Genomic DNA, 16602 nt, shown 5'->3' with positions numbered 1-16602 from the left:
TCTATGACTCCCATGACCCAATAATGACTCAAATAATTGACCTTATCACATCACATAAACTCAAAACATAGTCACAAGAAATAGTGATAAAAAATAGTCACATATTATTCAAAAATTTGCCTCTAAATATGGATAAATCAGCTCTTAGCTATTTAAATATACAAAAAAAAGTGTTACAAATCATCTCATGGACTTTTATACAAAATTTGTCATTTTGTGCGATTCAGCTCATCACCATTTTAATATACAAAATTTTGCATCTAAATATGTATAGATCATCTTATGGCCATTTAAATATACAAAATTATGCCAAACTCTTGTGTTGTCATGCCAAAAAAATTTCAATTAATGTTCTTAGTGCATTAACAACAACCTTGTCTTTGTGTGGTAGTCTACCCAAGAATTCCCAAAGAGAATTATTGTTAGGTTCCTTGATAGGGAGAGTCCTAATTTACCACCAACTGGAGTTCTTTGATGGTGTAATCCTATTTGCTTTTAGGGCCCATAGTATTCTCCTATGTACTCCCCTACCAATAGTTTGCTTGTTTCACCTTCCTCAATCTCACAAGGTAAGCTTGCTCACTATATCGTTGCAGGGGTGTAGGACAACCAACACTTGCTTTCTCTCTTTGCAAACCACCCTTCATGTTTGGTTTGGAAAACTCTCTTATTTTGGTTACAAAATGACCAAGTTCCAGGGCTTATAGCCTTCTGGATCTTCTTCTAGTTCTGAATAGATTCATCCCCTGCAATTTATCCCCTTCACACTACTGACACCTAGCCGGACTATCACCTGTCTCGCCTAGGGCCAATTTTCAGCAATGGCGATTGCCATTTTCTAGTTTCTCCCTACTACTTCTCTACTCTCACTGTACATTTTTCACTCTTCCTGAAGAACTCCAATGGCTGGGTGGATCCCACGATGGATGTTCAAGAAAAAGCCATATTTACATTGTGGATTCAAAACACCGAAACAAACAACACAAAAAGGAAACTTAAATTACCAAACTATAATGAAAACTTAACAAAACAAGACACAACACACAGCCAAAGAAAACTAGAAAACAGACTGCACGTATTTCCTATAGTATTCAACCATCCAACTTCCAACCTTTTACAAATTCCCATTGGGTCTTTTAAACACTTCATCCGTCATGAAACAAAGATGGTTACAAGTTGAAAAATAGTTTCAAAATGGTCATGGGCATAGCCTCAGAACCTGGCTTCTGATGCCCGTTGCAAAGTTCACACTTTTCCCTTCGGGCATCAAGATAGCAAGAAATCCCTTCGTTCGATAGCCGATGTCGACTTTCTTCGCTCCGCAGTTCCTATCGGGTCATCGGGATGTCTTCAAAACTTTACTTCCAATGACCGATGACAATTTTCCCTCGCTTGCACTTTTTCCATTGACTTTTCTCTCTAGTTGGGTCCCACCTTGGTCGCCAAGTTGTGTAAGATAAACATCATGCAACTTGACACATTGGTATGGCAACAATCATCTGATCATCCCAGACTTGCTCATTTACTAACCGAATAGGAAGAAGGTTCCTTCAGGGCTCACTTGTGCTTTATCATCGGGCCATTGGTGTAATATTGAAGCATTCCATCCGATATTCGATGACTCATTTCGGTCCATCCACTTTCCTATCAGGTCTGCGGGATAACAAAAAACCATTCTCCCCGATACCTGATAATTCTAATCGGGATATTGGTGTAGCGTACAACAACTCTGGCCGATACCTAATGGCCCATTGGGTCGTCAGTATAGCAATAAAAAGCTTCTGCCAATAACTAATGACTCCACTCCAAGCCAATGCTAACCCATCAGGTCATCAAGGTAGCTCAAACCAGTTCCTTCCGATACCCGATGATTCAATAATAACCAACTCATCGGAATAGGTTATCCCGATGCACTTATGGGAAACTATTTCAAACTGAGAAAAAACACATTTAAACCTAATCACACCAAAATTGTTGAAAACTTTGAAAATGCAACAAAAAATGGGTGCTTCTGCACCATACTCCCCCAATGAGAAAGAAGTCAAGTGACTCCGTGGGGCAACACAGAGGAAGGAATTCCAAGATTCAAAAATTTTGCCCCAGGGACCTAAGTGGCTTCAGATTTTGGAAGATGCTACCACTTAACTAAATGCGCCATATAGGTGGTATGCCTAGTCTTCTTAAGGACTCATGAATCCAACACCTTTTTCGACTTGTGGCCTGGTTGTCGGTAGTAAGGGTAGGTCTGAAAGTGCTTGTGAGACCTCTAAAAATCTCTGACATTCTTCTGGAACTGTACACTTAAATGATACCAAGTCTGCAACATTGAAAATAGGAGATAAAGCCATGTCTCCGGGTAGGTCAAGTTTGTAGGCATTATTATCATACTTGGCCAAGATCTTACAAGGTCCAATTCTTTGTTGGGACCCAGAGGCAACTGAGAGGGGGGGGAATGTGAATTAGTTGTCTATTAATTTCAACCCAACTATAACTTAATCAAACTTAATGCATAATACTGATAAACCAAACTTAATGTCGATTGATAGTTTAACAGTTAATAACAGTGCCGATAAAGTTTAATGCATGAAACAGAAAGACAAATAACATCCACAACACATAACACATATATTTGTATGTGAAAACCCTGTAAAGGGAAAAACCACGGTGGGAAACCTTACCCACAATCAGATGATACTACTACAGATAGTATGTATGTATAAATGGGGTCTATACACGCAAAAAGGCCAACTACCTAGAGCTCATTTCTCAATCACAAGATGGGAGTCACATTGAATACAATTGGATGGTTAAATCCAATGATAATGTACTGCTCAAAATAGCATCTTCATATGTTGGATTCAGTACCGGTTAAGCTCTGATAGTCTTCTTCATACCTTCCTTGAATCTTCAAATGATGTATGCGTGTATAGCTCTGCTTATATTCACATATACCGAATATCACAACCTTGTAATACCTTATTACCTTCCCTATGTCAATCTCACAAATGAGATCTTACATATATACCAAAACCTAAGACCAAATGTGTAGGTTGGCTTACTAAGAATATTACAATTAAATCAATTAGAAATGAATCAATATGCGATGCATCATGTCGACTCAATGCATTTACAGTAATAACCAATAAACAAATCATCTCCATAATGTGTCGTGCTGATTTGGAATAGATAACGCTTGCCGGTCTATAACCTAGACCAATTTGCCGGTAACAACAAATATACAAACTCGATTAGACCAATAACCAAATCACCAAAACAAGTGTCCATACCATGTCTTCGATGTAACAAAGTAATCTCCAGATGATAAAAGATAATCCTCAGTGTCGATGAACAATATAACCTATTGGTGAACCAAATACCAGTAACTATGCATAAGTCACTGAACATGTTGGTGAACATAACCAAAGATGATAAGTGTTGACAAGTGTTGACATCAATGACAAAACCAATGCAACACATCCACAATACTAATAATCTCCCCCTTTGGCACTGATGGCAACACAAGATGGAAAAACCATCTTAGTGCCAAAGCAGAAATGCCAAAAACCAAAAACCAACAATCTCCCAAAGAGATCAATTACCAGAAATCAAAATACAGAATATCTCTCCCCCTGGGAATAATCTTTCTCCAAAAGATAATGTGTTTTTTCATAGATATCTCTCTCCCTTTGACATCAAATGCCAAATCAATACAAAACTAGATACAACCAGTTCATAGAACTAATTACAAATACCAATTGTTATAACCAACTACTCCCCCTAAGAAGTATCTCTTCTTTATCAAAGCCGGAAAAATATTTCTCTGTTAATTTCTGTCAGTCTGATGCCATGCACCAACTGTCTAAGTCTGTACCGGTGAGGGTATAACCCCAAGCTACTCTCTGAGATATTCAAAAGTTTCCTTAGGCAAAGGCTTAGTAAATATATCTTCAATCTGTTCTTTAGTATTCACATAAACCAATTTCACTTCTTTTGCTTCAACATTCTCTTTCAGAAAATTGAATTTGATAGAAACATGTTTAGTTTTAGAGTGAAATACTAGATTCTTGGACATATCTATTGCTGCCATATTATCACAGTAAATGATTATAGGTTCTTTGCGTTTTGTCTTTATGTCCTTCAACATTTGCTTAATCCATAATACCTGAGTAAAATTAGATGTTGTTGCAACACATTCTGATTCTGCTGTTCATAATGATGTACAACTTTGTTTCTTACTCAACCATGAAATCAATTTGCTACCAAGAAAGAATGCTCCACCAGTGGTGCTCTTTTTGTCATCTACATCTCCTGCTCAATTTGCATCTGTGTATGCACATAAATCAAAATTTTCATCTTTAGGATATCATAAACCAAGATTTATTGTTCCTTGTAGATATCGGAAAATCCTTTTCACTGTTGATTCATGATTTTCCTTAGGATTACTCTGAAATCTTGAAACAATACATACTGCATTCATAATATCAGGTCTTGTTTGTGTCAAATACAACAAACCTCCAATCATAGACTTATATCTTGTCGGATTAACAGGTGTTGATTCATCCTTCAATGATAGTTTATCAGTTGTAGTCATAGAAGTACTTACCAGTTTAGAGTTTTCCATACCAAATTTCTTTAGTAGTTCTTTCAAGTACTTTGATTGTCATATGAATATACCTTTATCAATTTGTGAAATCTGCAATCCTATAAAGTATTTTATCTCCCCAATCATAGACATTTCAAATTCTTCCTGCATCTTATTAGAAAAGTCTTTTCACAATCCATCTTCTCCTCCAAAAATGATATCATCAACAAAAACTTCAATAACCAAGATTTCATCATCAGTCACTTTGAAATATAAGTTGTTTTCAACATTACCTTTAGTGTAACCAAGCTTCAAAAGATATTTGTTCAATCCAGCATACCAAGCTCGAGGAGCTTGCTTTAATCCATATAAATATTTCCTTAACCCGCAAACCATATCTTTGTCATTTGTCAAAGAAAATCCATCCAGTTGTTCAATGTAAACTTCCTCTTCAAGATCACCATTCAGAAATGCACATTTAACATCAATTTGATATACTTTATAGTTCTTGTGTGCTGTAAATGCTAGAAATAGTCTGTCTACCTCAATTCTAGCTAGTAGTGCAAAGGTTTCATTGTAATCAATTCCCTCTTTCTATGAATATCCCTTACACACTAATCTTTCTTTGTTTCTAATTACCTTACCATCTTCATTAAGTTTATTTTTGAGTACCCATTTAGTTCCAATTACATTTTTGTTTTTAGGCCGAGGAACCAATGTCCACGTATTATTCTTTTCAATTTGTTACAATTCATCTTCCATAGCTTTAATCCAATGTTTATCTTCACATGCCTCATTAACTGTTGCTGGTTCAATTTGAGAAAATAGACATACCTCTTCATTTTCCAGTCTTCCTCTTGTCATAACTCCTTGATACTTATTCCCAATTATATGACTTTCAGAGTCATTCAATCTTACATACCTAGGTGTATTCACTTGTTGTTGTTCTTCAGTCACTATGGAATTCTCAGATGATGTCGGTGTAACTGGATCAACATTCTGTACCGGTGCATTTTGTATAGGTTCATTTGTGATTATCTCAACTGCCGGTTTAGAGTCCATAGACCTTGAATTTTCTATAAACTATTCATCAATCTTCACATTTGCACTCTCAGTGATTTTCTGCAATCTCTTATTAAAACATCTATATGCGTTTCTTTTAGATGAATAACCAATAAATATTCCTTCATCACTTCTAGGATCAAATTGACCAATATAATCATTTCTCCTAATATAACATTTGCTTCCAAATATTCTAAAATATTTAAGAGTAGGAGTATTACCAAACCATAGTCCATGAGGGGCCTTACCAGTTTCACCTTTGATGTGAACTTTGTTGAATGTGTAAACTATTGTATTCACTGCTTCTCTCCAATACACATGAGGTAGGTTTGCTTCTGATATCATGCTTCTAGATACATCCAAAATAGTTTTGTTCTTCCTTTCCACAACTCCATTTTGCTAGGGTGTCTGAGGTGCTGATAACTATCTTCCGATTCCATTCACTTCATAGAATGTATTAAATTCCTTAGATGTGAATTCACCTCCTTGCTCTGATCTTAAACATTTTATTTTCTTACTGGTTTCATTCTCTACCATTTCCTTGAATAGTTTGAATTTCCCAAAAGCTTCTAATTTCTCCCTGAGAAAAGTAACCCAACACATTCCAGAATAATAATCAATGATTAGCATAAAATATCTATCTCCTTGTAAACTTCTGGTTCTTGCCGGACTACATAAATCAGTATGAATTAAGTCAAGAACATTATTGGATTTCTCTGGAATACTCTTAAAGGTTGCTCTTACTTGCTTTCCAAATTGACATTCCTTACATATCAGATTGTGAGGTTTTACAATTTTAGGTAAATCCCTTACTGCCTTAGTTGTACTAATCTTTACAATGTAATCAAAATTTACATGACAAAGTCTCTTATGCCATAACCAAGTTTCATCAATATGTGCAAACAACCATGCCTTCTCATTGTTATTCAAATGAAAGATGTTACCTCTAGTCTGATTACCGGTTACAATTTCCAAACTAGTTATATTCATGGTTTTGCATTTACCATTCTTGAATTGTAACTGAAATCCCTTTTGAACTTATTGACCAACACTCAAAAGATTATACTTCAAACCTTCAACATAATAAACGTTGTCAGTATTGTGCTTACCATCAAAAGATATAGTGCCTTTTCCTCTGATCAAACAAGCTTTATCGTCCCCAAATCTTACTAGACCTCCATTGTATTCCTGAAAGGTTAAGAATTTACTTTTATCACCAGTCATATGATGTGATTATCCATAATCAATGATACGTTCATCATTTTCTTCAATTTTAGCTACCAGGGCCTGCTCTACCGATTGTACAGTAGGTGTCAGTTGATCTTCTATTATTGCAACAAAAGCCCATTCATTGTTTGCTGGTTCCTCATCAGAATCATCAATAACTCCTTCATTAGCATAGTAACATGATTTGTCTCTATTCTTCTTAAATCTGTATCTCTAATATTCAGGGTTAGGCTTATATGTTCTTTTAGCTTCTTCTTTCAGTCTTGCATGTCTATCAGGACACCTAGATGCCATATGACCAATTTTCTTGCAGTTAAAACATTTAAATGGTGCTTTACCTTCATACATATTTTCAACTGGACCTTTAGGCATTTTCCTTGCAAATAGTGCTTCAAGCTCTTCAAGTTCCTCATTTTCCCTTCTGATTTCTTCAAGTTCTCTTGCATAAAGTGCTTTCCAATCAGATTTCTCAAATGATGATGATGATGCTGCAGATGATGATGATGCTTTGAAAGCTAAATTTGTCTTAATTGTAGCAACATGACCAAATTCCTCAAGTTCAAAAGCTGAAAGTTTTCCAACCAAGGTATCTCTAGATACTGATGTATTAGGCATTGTTCTTAATTGATTAATAGTAGTTACTTTCATTTTGTATGCCAGTGGCAATGCTCTTGAAACTTTAGAAACAATTTCATCTTCACTTAAGGATCCTCCACAACATTGTATACCCAAAACAATTTCATTAACTCCTTCCATAAAAGAAGAAATCCTTTCATCTTCTTCCATTTTCAGATTTTCATACCTGACCCAAAAGCATTCCAGTTTGCAATTTTGAGAGTGGTATCACCTTCATTTAATGTCTGCAATTTGTCCCAAATAGCTTTAGCAGTAGATTGGTTTGATAATCCCATGATTTGCTGATCTGATAATGCGCTCAAAAGTGCTTCTCTTGCTTTGCAATCATTCTCCTGATCTTTAGCCAAGGTAGGTGGATTAGGTTGACTCTGTGTAGGACCAACATAGTCATTCTTTGTAATATCCCATATGTATCTTCCAATGCAATTCAGATGTGTCTCCATTATGATCTTCCATATACCATAGTTAGTTCCATCAAGCTTTGGACTATCTTTCTTGAAATAGTTAAGTTGCCATAGAATCTCCTCAAGTTGTTAAACTTCTGCAAAAAGAGAACTTGGCTCCGATACCAATTGTTAGGACCCGGAGGCAACTGAGAGGGGGGAGTGAATTAGTTGTCTATTAATTTCAACCCAACTATAACTTAATCAAACTGAATTCATAATACCGATAAACCAAACTTAATGTCGGTTGACAGTTTAACAGTTAATAATAGTGTCAGTAAAGTTTAATGCATGAAACATAAAGACAAATAACACCCACAACACATAACATAGATATTTGTACGTGGAAACCCTATAAAGGGAAAAACCACAGTGGGAAACCTTACCCCCAATCAGATGATACTATTGTAGATAATGTGTGTGTATAAATAGGGTTTGCACATGCAGAAAGGCCAACTGCCTAGAGCTCACTGCTCAATCACAAGATGGGAGTTAGACTGACTACAATTGGATAGTTAAATCCAATGATAATGTATTGCTCAAAATAGCATCTTCATATGTAGGATTCATTACCGGTTAAGCTCTAATATTCTTCTTCATACCTTCTTTGAATCTTCAAATGATGTCTGCATGTATAGCTCTACTTATATTCACATATATCGAATATCACAACCTTGTAATACCTTATTACCTTCCCTATGTCAATCTCACAAATGAGATCTTACATATATACCAAAACCTAAGACCAAATGTGTAGGTTGGCTTACTAAGAATATTACAATTAAATCAATTACAAATGAATCAATATGTGATGCATCATGTCGGCTCAATGCATTTACAATAATAACCAATAAACAAATCATCTCCATAACATGTCATGCTGATCTGGAATAGATAATGCTTGCCGGTCCATAACCTAGACCAATTTGCCGGTAACAACAAATATGCAAACTCGATTATACAATTAACCAAATCACCAAACAAGTGTCCATACCATGTCTTCGATGTAACCAAGTAATCTCCAGATGATAAAAGATCATCCTCAGTGCCAGTGAACAATATAACCTCTCAGTGAACCAAATACCAGTGATTGTGCATAAGTCACTGAACATGCCGGTGAACATAACCAAAGATCTCCAGTGTTGATAAGTGTTGACAAGTGTTGATATCAATGACAAAACCAATGCAACACATCCATAATACCAACATTCTCCTCATTTGAATTTTGCTAGGGACACCTTTTTGAAGCCTTGGTTTGTTCAAGTGAACCATTACCAAGTCCCCAACAATAAATTGTACATCTCTTTTCTTTTCATCTACTTTTTCCTTGATTTTTTGAGAGTTTTCTAATAAAGCTTTCCTAACTTTCTCATGAATCTCCTGCATGGACTGAGCCATGTCAACAACATGTCCACTCTATTGTCCCATCTTCTCAATTTATTTGAGCTCCAAAAAACCTCTGGTATGAAGGCCGGAAAATACTTCAAAAGGACTCTTACCGGTTGATATATTCACACTATCATTGTAAGCAAATTAAACTTGATGAGTGATCTGATGAATACTAAGCGGGGGGGTGCCTTTTCATGGTTCTTACTTGCAGTTTATTGAGAAACATCTTCCAAGTATTGTACCTGGTCCTCTACTATGGTACAAAGAAGTTTAAGCTTGGATAGAGAGGAGTCGGTACTGGGGAGGTTAGTACTGGGAATCAGACTCGTAAGGCTATCAACTGAAATTTGTATGACATCCTGTTCTTTCTTCTTTTGCAATTCTTCCAGTCTCTCCCATGCAAGTTTGATGCCTCAAAGTAGCTCAGACTCATTTGTTGATTGAGTTAGATATGCAAGAGTTACATCAATAGGACTGGTGGAATCAACCTGCTTGGTTTTATCACTGGTTGCCTTAGGAGTCTGCCCTCCTTCTTTGGTCTTGATCTCTGCTTGTTTTCTCTTCTCTACTTCCTTCTCCTCTTCCACTCTTTTCTTTTCTTCTTCTTTCTTCTCCTCTTCTTCTTTTCTCTTATCTTCTTCTCTCTTCTTCTCTTCTTCTTTTCTCTTATCTTCTTCTCTCTTCTTCTCTTCTTCTTTTCTTTTATCTTCTTCTTTCTTTTTCTTTTCCTCTTTTCTCTTGTTTTCTTCTTGCCTTGCTTTTTCCTGTTGTTCTTTCTCTGCTTTCTCTTTGTCTAGTTTCTCTTTCTCATCTTCTTCTGTGTCAGGAGTGACATCCTCATTATCTAATGCATCAACATCAATAGGGTCAATTTGTTTTGTCACTCTTTCACCTTGACTGTCAAATACCTCATCCAGTTTGCCTGAGGATAGGTCAGGTTCTTGATCATCCTTCCTAGTGACTTCAGATACTTGGTGTATTTCAACAACAGCTTTAACATGTACGTGTGTATCCTTTTCTACTTCAGAAGTTTTACCTTCTAGTAACCTGAGTCACATCCTTCTCATAAAGAAGATGCCTTTGTTCTTATCCATAATTTCAAATAACTCATAATTTGAAGCATTAGGAAAGTACTGTGCAAAATTTTTCTCCCTGATCTCTTGTTCTCTCTCAATGGAAATGCACCATTTATTATCCAAAGAATTATACAAATAATTTGGAGTAACAAATTTAATCTCTGAAGGCGACCGATCATTAATACATAAATATTTAATGACCTCTTGTTCCACTTCCTCTTTCTCACTATCATTAAAGTCATCAAAATATTCCTTTAAATCATCAAGCACTTTCCTCCTAATATTATTTAGTGTCCTCTAACAATGCGTCATTGGTTTATAAGAAGAAATATCTATATTTACCGATACAGAAGTTGCTGGTGCATTACCAGTAGACTTCGACTTTTTACTTGATTGCCTTGTCTTCTTTATTTGAATCTTTGGTTCAGTGTCTTTTGGCTCTGGTGAGTATTCCTGGATTTCCATTTCCTCTCGAATACTTTTTCTAGAATAATCTCAGGTTTCTTTTTGGCTGGTGACTGCCTGGTCACTTTCAGACTGGCAGATGTAACCGGTGCAGATACTGATGCAACTGCTTTGCCCTTTTTCTACTTCGGTTCCTCAATCGGTGTGACCCTCTCCAAGTAGGTATTGGTTCTTTTCTTCTTTGCATCCAGTGGTGAGGAAAGTATGGTAGAGGCATTCCCGATCAATATGTCCTTCACCACTTCATACCCCATAGGGCCAACTACTTCCTTTCTAGGTTCCACAGCTTCCATTATTTAGTCATCTATCCTTATTATGAAGCATATGTCATCTTCATACTTCTTTACTATACCACCAAATATCCTCATTCTTTGGCTCATCTTACATTTGAATTTATCAAAATACTTATTTAGAACCTCAAGATATGCAGTTCCCACTACTTGTAGACTCTCCTTAATCTATTTGGAAACCAGTAGGTTAGTAGACCATTGAACATAACCTACTCTAGGGAAATAACCTTGAAAATAAAAGAATAGGGCAACCAAAAGTTGGCCAAACTTGAACCTCAAAGATTTATCTTGTTTGATGGATTTAAGATTCACCAACAATTGCTTCTATAAGCAGGTACATAGGTCATATTTAGTATCTTCCTTGATCATCCTGTAAGTAGCATTCACCATAGCAGCAGGGACAAAATTCATTCTGTTGGCATAAAATATCTTGTAACCAATCACCATGCAAGCGTATTTTACCAAATCATCAAAAATGGTGTTGACAGTCATTGCTCATTGGTCACTCACAGAACTGGTGAGCTCTGTCATTTTAGTTTTGGTGACCTTCCATAGAATTGGTACTTCTCCAACATTGTAGAATCTAGTGACGACATGAATCACTTCTGGTGTGATGGCATGGGTCCGCTCGAGATACATCTTGTCGCCATGCACTCTGCTGAGGATATTGCGAATATGTTCTTCTGTAAATTCTTCTAGAAAGTATACTGCATTGTGTAGTTTCATCTTCTTGAGGATGCTATACTCTGGTTTGATCTTCTTGTCATCTCCATAGAATAGACTTAGCTGGGATTGAATTACTAGGGATCCTAGGTCTTGCAACTTACAGTCTATATACCCTGAAATATCTCCCTTGACAATGACTTCGACGAGAATTTGAGATAGGGCATTGTATCTCATTTTCTTTTGAATAAACTCAAGTGTATCTTCAGGTGCACTAGAACTAGATTGTGATGCAGAAGCCATGACCAAATGATAAGAAATAATTTTCGGAATATACCTTCACAATCTAAAATTTAGGTTTTCTAATATCACACACACTACACCACTTCGGTCACTAGTTCACCGCTTAGTGTTCTTCATGGATTGCTTGAAGATGATTGCAAGATTTTGCACATGATTTCTCCAACTACTAAACAAATCGCTCTGGTTACTCTGCTCTTGAAAATTCCTCTTTCGAAAATAGATAAGTGAAAATGGTGACGAAAATCCCTTTTAAACAAACTCTCACCGACCATAATAAATGCATCACCGCTAGGGCACAAACCCTAATTTTTCCTTTTACTGCTTCAGATCTTCTACCAACTGATGGGTAAGATATACTGGTAAAGGTCTTTATCGATATAAACCAGGGGTTTGAAATATTTCACCGATATGTTTCCCCTAAGATTTTCTAAAGCTTAGTTTGCCGGTTCAGAGACTTCCACACTGTTTGGTGTGGAGCTTGATCAGTCTCCAAGTGGGAGATTGTTGATATTTGGCAACTGCTCAGCAAAGTATTGTTGATGAAAACCAACATTTTAATAAAACCCTAAAAAGGCTGACTTTGTTTGTTGCCCTAAAAATGCATGTTATAAGCGGTTGGGATGCTTAAGGCATTGAGAGGTTTATGTATTGTTTTTGTTGGATAATAAGAAAGATTGGACGACTGTGTATGGTGGACGTAACCCATTCTGGGTGAACCATGTTAAATCTCCGTGTTATCCATGTCCTATTTTATTCCTTTATCTTTTGTATTTAAATCTGCATATAATTGTTAGTTCTTATTTGCTTCGGATCTGCTTGAAACCCTAACACACACTAGGTGCAGAAGCAAGTTCATCATGTGACACTTCTTCTGATTTCTTTTTCCTAGTTTTATTTATTTACACCTGAACGGTTTCAACATCAATCTTCCCTTTTGGAGTGATCAGTATATCACCTAATAGGTTCTTTCTTAGTCTGCAAGTTATGGCAGTGTGTCTTGGTTTGTTGCAATGATAGCATACCATTTAAGGTGTTCTCCATGGTCTATTATTCATACTTCCATTCTTCCTTCTGCATTTTGCAGTAGTGTGACCGCTACCATGACAGATCAAATAAGTTGCTTTCCAACTAGTTTCCGCTTGATAACCGACTGATCGATGGTCATAGGTATTGTACCGGTTGGGATTCTGGTTCACAGGAAGTTCTTGAATAACTCCTTGAGTCCTTGGAGAATATCTCCCAGTGTTGTGCAAAACTGACCTGCATTCAAATGCTTTATGCCCAAACTTGTTGCATGCATAACAGTTTCTATTGAATCTATTGGATCTAGGAATATTGTTTTGAAAATAAGGAAAATTGTTGTACGCCTTGCTTCTACAGACATTGGCAGTATGTCCTTCTTTGAGACAATTAAAGAAAATAGGTTTAAATTTTTGCTTACATTTATCCTTGGATGTCGGTTTCTTCTTTGATTCTTTAGATTTTGTTCTAGAGGTCTCACCTTCCTCATACCTAGAGAAACCAAGTCCAGTGGTATTCTTTATTGGCTTTGCCGATTCTAGCTTTTTCTCTAGCTTAGTAGTACTCTGATTGAATTTGGCAAGTATCTCCTTTGGCCCAGTAAGTTCCTTGGAAATAGCAGCATTAGATTCCATCAAGGTTGCATTCTCAGAAATAGCCATGTTAAGTTCACCTTACATTTCTTCTTTTTCCACTTTACTCTCCTGGAGATGAGTGGTAAGGGTATTGATTTCTTGCTTCAGCTTGGAGATCTCATGATCTTTGTGTTTTACCAAATCTTCAGCTTTCCTTCTATTCTCAAGCTCCTGACTCATTCTGATAGTCAGTCCTTCCAACACCCTTATCAGATTGACTTTCGATTCATTCAACTTTTCAACTTCTTCAACGAGGGCATCCATGTCAGCTTCATCAGAAGAGCTATTTTCAGTGAGTTCCATCAGTTTCTCAACATGCTCTCTTCTTTTGGCCAAAGAGGCTTTATACTTGACTTTATGTTTATCATAGGCTCTCCCAGTCTGAGTGAGATGATGAGTAAGTTCCCTCACACTGTACTCCCCCATATCTCCTTCCAAGTGGTTAGACTTATAGAAAGGTTGGCTCAGATACCAATTGATGAATACTAAGAGGGGGGTGAATTAGTATACCAAAAAATACTTTAATCAATCTTTTAAATAGTTTAGCAGATAACTGGTGCAACAGATTCACTAATAAACCAATTAAGATAAGTGCAAACCAAATAGAAAACAAAGCATTCACCCACAAAAGAACAATCACCATAACACAAGATATTTGACTTGGAAACCCAAATGGGAAAAACCACGGTGAGCAGAAACTCACAAGTAACTATCTACAGAATAGTAACCAGACCGGTTAATGTTAGATTGGTTAAGGTCTTATAATGTTCTTCACCAGAATAGATCCTATTAGGAATCTAGATCTCTGTTAGGAGATAAGTCCTGTTAAAGACTACCTTGTTAAAGAATTTTAGTTCCATAATTGTGAACCACCTTGTTAGAGGATTTACAAAGGCTTTGTTGGTCCTACCCGGTTAAGGGTTTCAGACTTGTCGAAGATATTAGTAATCAACAAGTGAATGATCTAGATGCTAGCATAGTATGCTTAATTAGATCCTTGATAGCTCTTTGTTAATGCATTTCAACATTAATTTTTTCTTCTATAACTCCACACTCTATATCTTCACATAGACCTAACCTTCTCTTCACTGATTGCACATAATAATCTTTTCTTGTCTATCTCTCACATATGCAAACCCTAGACATGATGTCCTTATAAAGGAATCTGATTTCATGTCTTTCCAATAGAATTAGACTACAAGTTCCTAGGTACAGTGCATCTAGACACATTTGGTAACACGACACAAACACACCGCCAAAGTGTCAGTGGATGATAACTCATCACACATTACAATAATATTGGTTGGTAACTCATCACAGATATATACTGATTAATAAAATATACCGACTACCGGTTGTCAAAAATGAAGACTGGAAGATCGTAGTGCTTCGATCAAAAGTTAACTACCGCTTGGGTCCTTCATACCACTTGAGATCCTCGAACCGCTAGGGGTCTTCATATCGCTTGGGATCTTCAGTTAATCTATGACCGATAAACCATCTTATGTAAAATATTGATAGTCTAAAGACTATACATTCAATAATACATAATACCGATTGGAACAATTACCGGTTGAGCATAACTCATACATCAAGAAAGTGTGTGTCTATCAATGACAATAAAAACATCATCAAAATGCCAACATGATCTGATCCCAAGCTTGCCCATACTCCTTTGTCAAACATCTTAGAAGGTTCCCCAGTGTTCTATTAACCACCTTTGTTTGGCCATCCATTTGGGGATGGTATGCTGAGCTGAAAGACAAGTTAGTTGTCAATATCTGTCATAAAGTTCTCCAGAAATGTCCAATAAATTTAGTATCTCTATTTGAAACTATACTGATGGGTAAACCATGAATCCTAATGACCTGTTTGAAAAACAAATGAGCAATATGATTGGCATAACGAGTCACCTTACAAGGAATAAAATGGGCCATTTTACTGAATCTATCTATGACAACATAGATGCTATTGAATCCAGATTTGGTCTTGGGTAAACCAACAACAAAATCTGTACTTACACATTCCCATGGACCTTTAGGGATAGGTAAAGGTTGATATAGTCTAGCATTAGAAGATGTTCCCTTGGCTCTTTAACAAATCACACAATTCTCCACATATCTCTTGATATCCCTTTGCATCTTTGCCCAATAGTAAAATCTTTGAACAAGTTCCAAAGTCTTATTCAAACCAAAATGTCCACTCAAGCATCTATTGTGCTTTTCTTGCATCAAATTTTCTCTCATAGACCCTCTAGGTACACAAAGTTGCCCCCCTTTGAACAAAAGTCCATCCTGCAAAGTAAAATCTACATAGTCACTATGAAAAATGATTCCTAAACTCTTGGCAAACCTTGTAGGAAGCAACAAAATCTTCATCTTCTACATACAAATTCTTGAAACTATCCACTCCAATGCTTTTGAGCTGCACTTCTTGCAATGTTAGTAACCTCTTACTCAATGCATCAACTACCTTATTACATTGTCCTTTCTTGTGTTTGATGGTAAAAGTATATGATTATAAATACTCTACCCATTTGATATGCCTATGGTTTAACTTTTCTTGAGAATTAAGAAAGCTAAGAGCTTGATTATCAGTGTAAACCACAAATTCCTTAGGTAGAAAATAATGCCTCCATTTCCTAAGTGACTGGACAAGTGCATATAATTCCAAATCATAGGAAGAATACGTTAGCTTTGCATCATTGAGTTTCTTGCTGAAAAATACAATTGGTCCATTGTCTTGACTCAAAACTGCTCCAACCGCTATGTTGCTGGCATCACATTCAATTGTGAAAATTTTGTCAAAGCT

The sequence above is a fragment of the Cryptomeria japonica genome, chromosome 10, assembly GCF_030272615.1.
Source record: "Cryptomeria japonica chromosome 10, Sugi_1.0, whole genome shotgun sequence".
Taxonomy (NCBI): domain Eukaryota; kingdom Viridiplantae; phylum Streptophyta; class Pinopsida; order Cupressales; family Cupressaceae; genus Cryptomeria; species Cryptomeria japonica.
The sequence above is the reverse complement of the archived record's forward strand: the minus strand, read 5'-3'. Positions refer to the sequence as shown.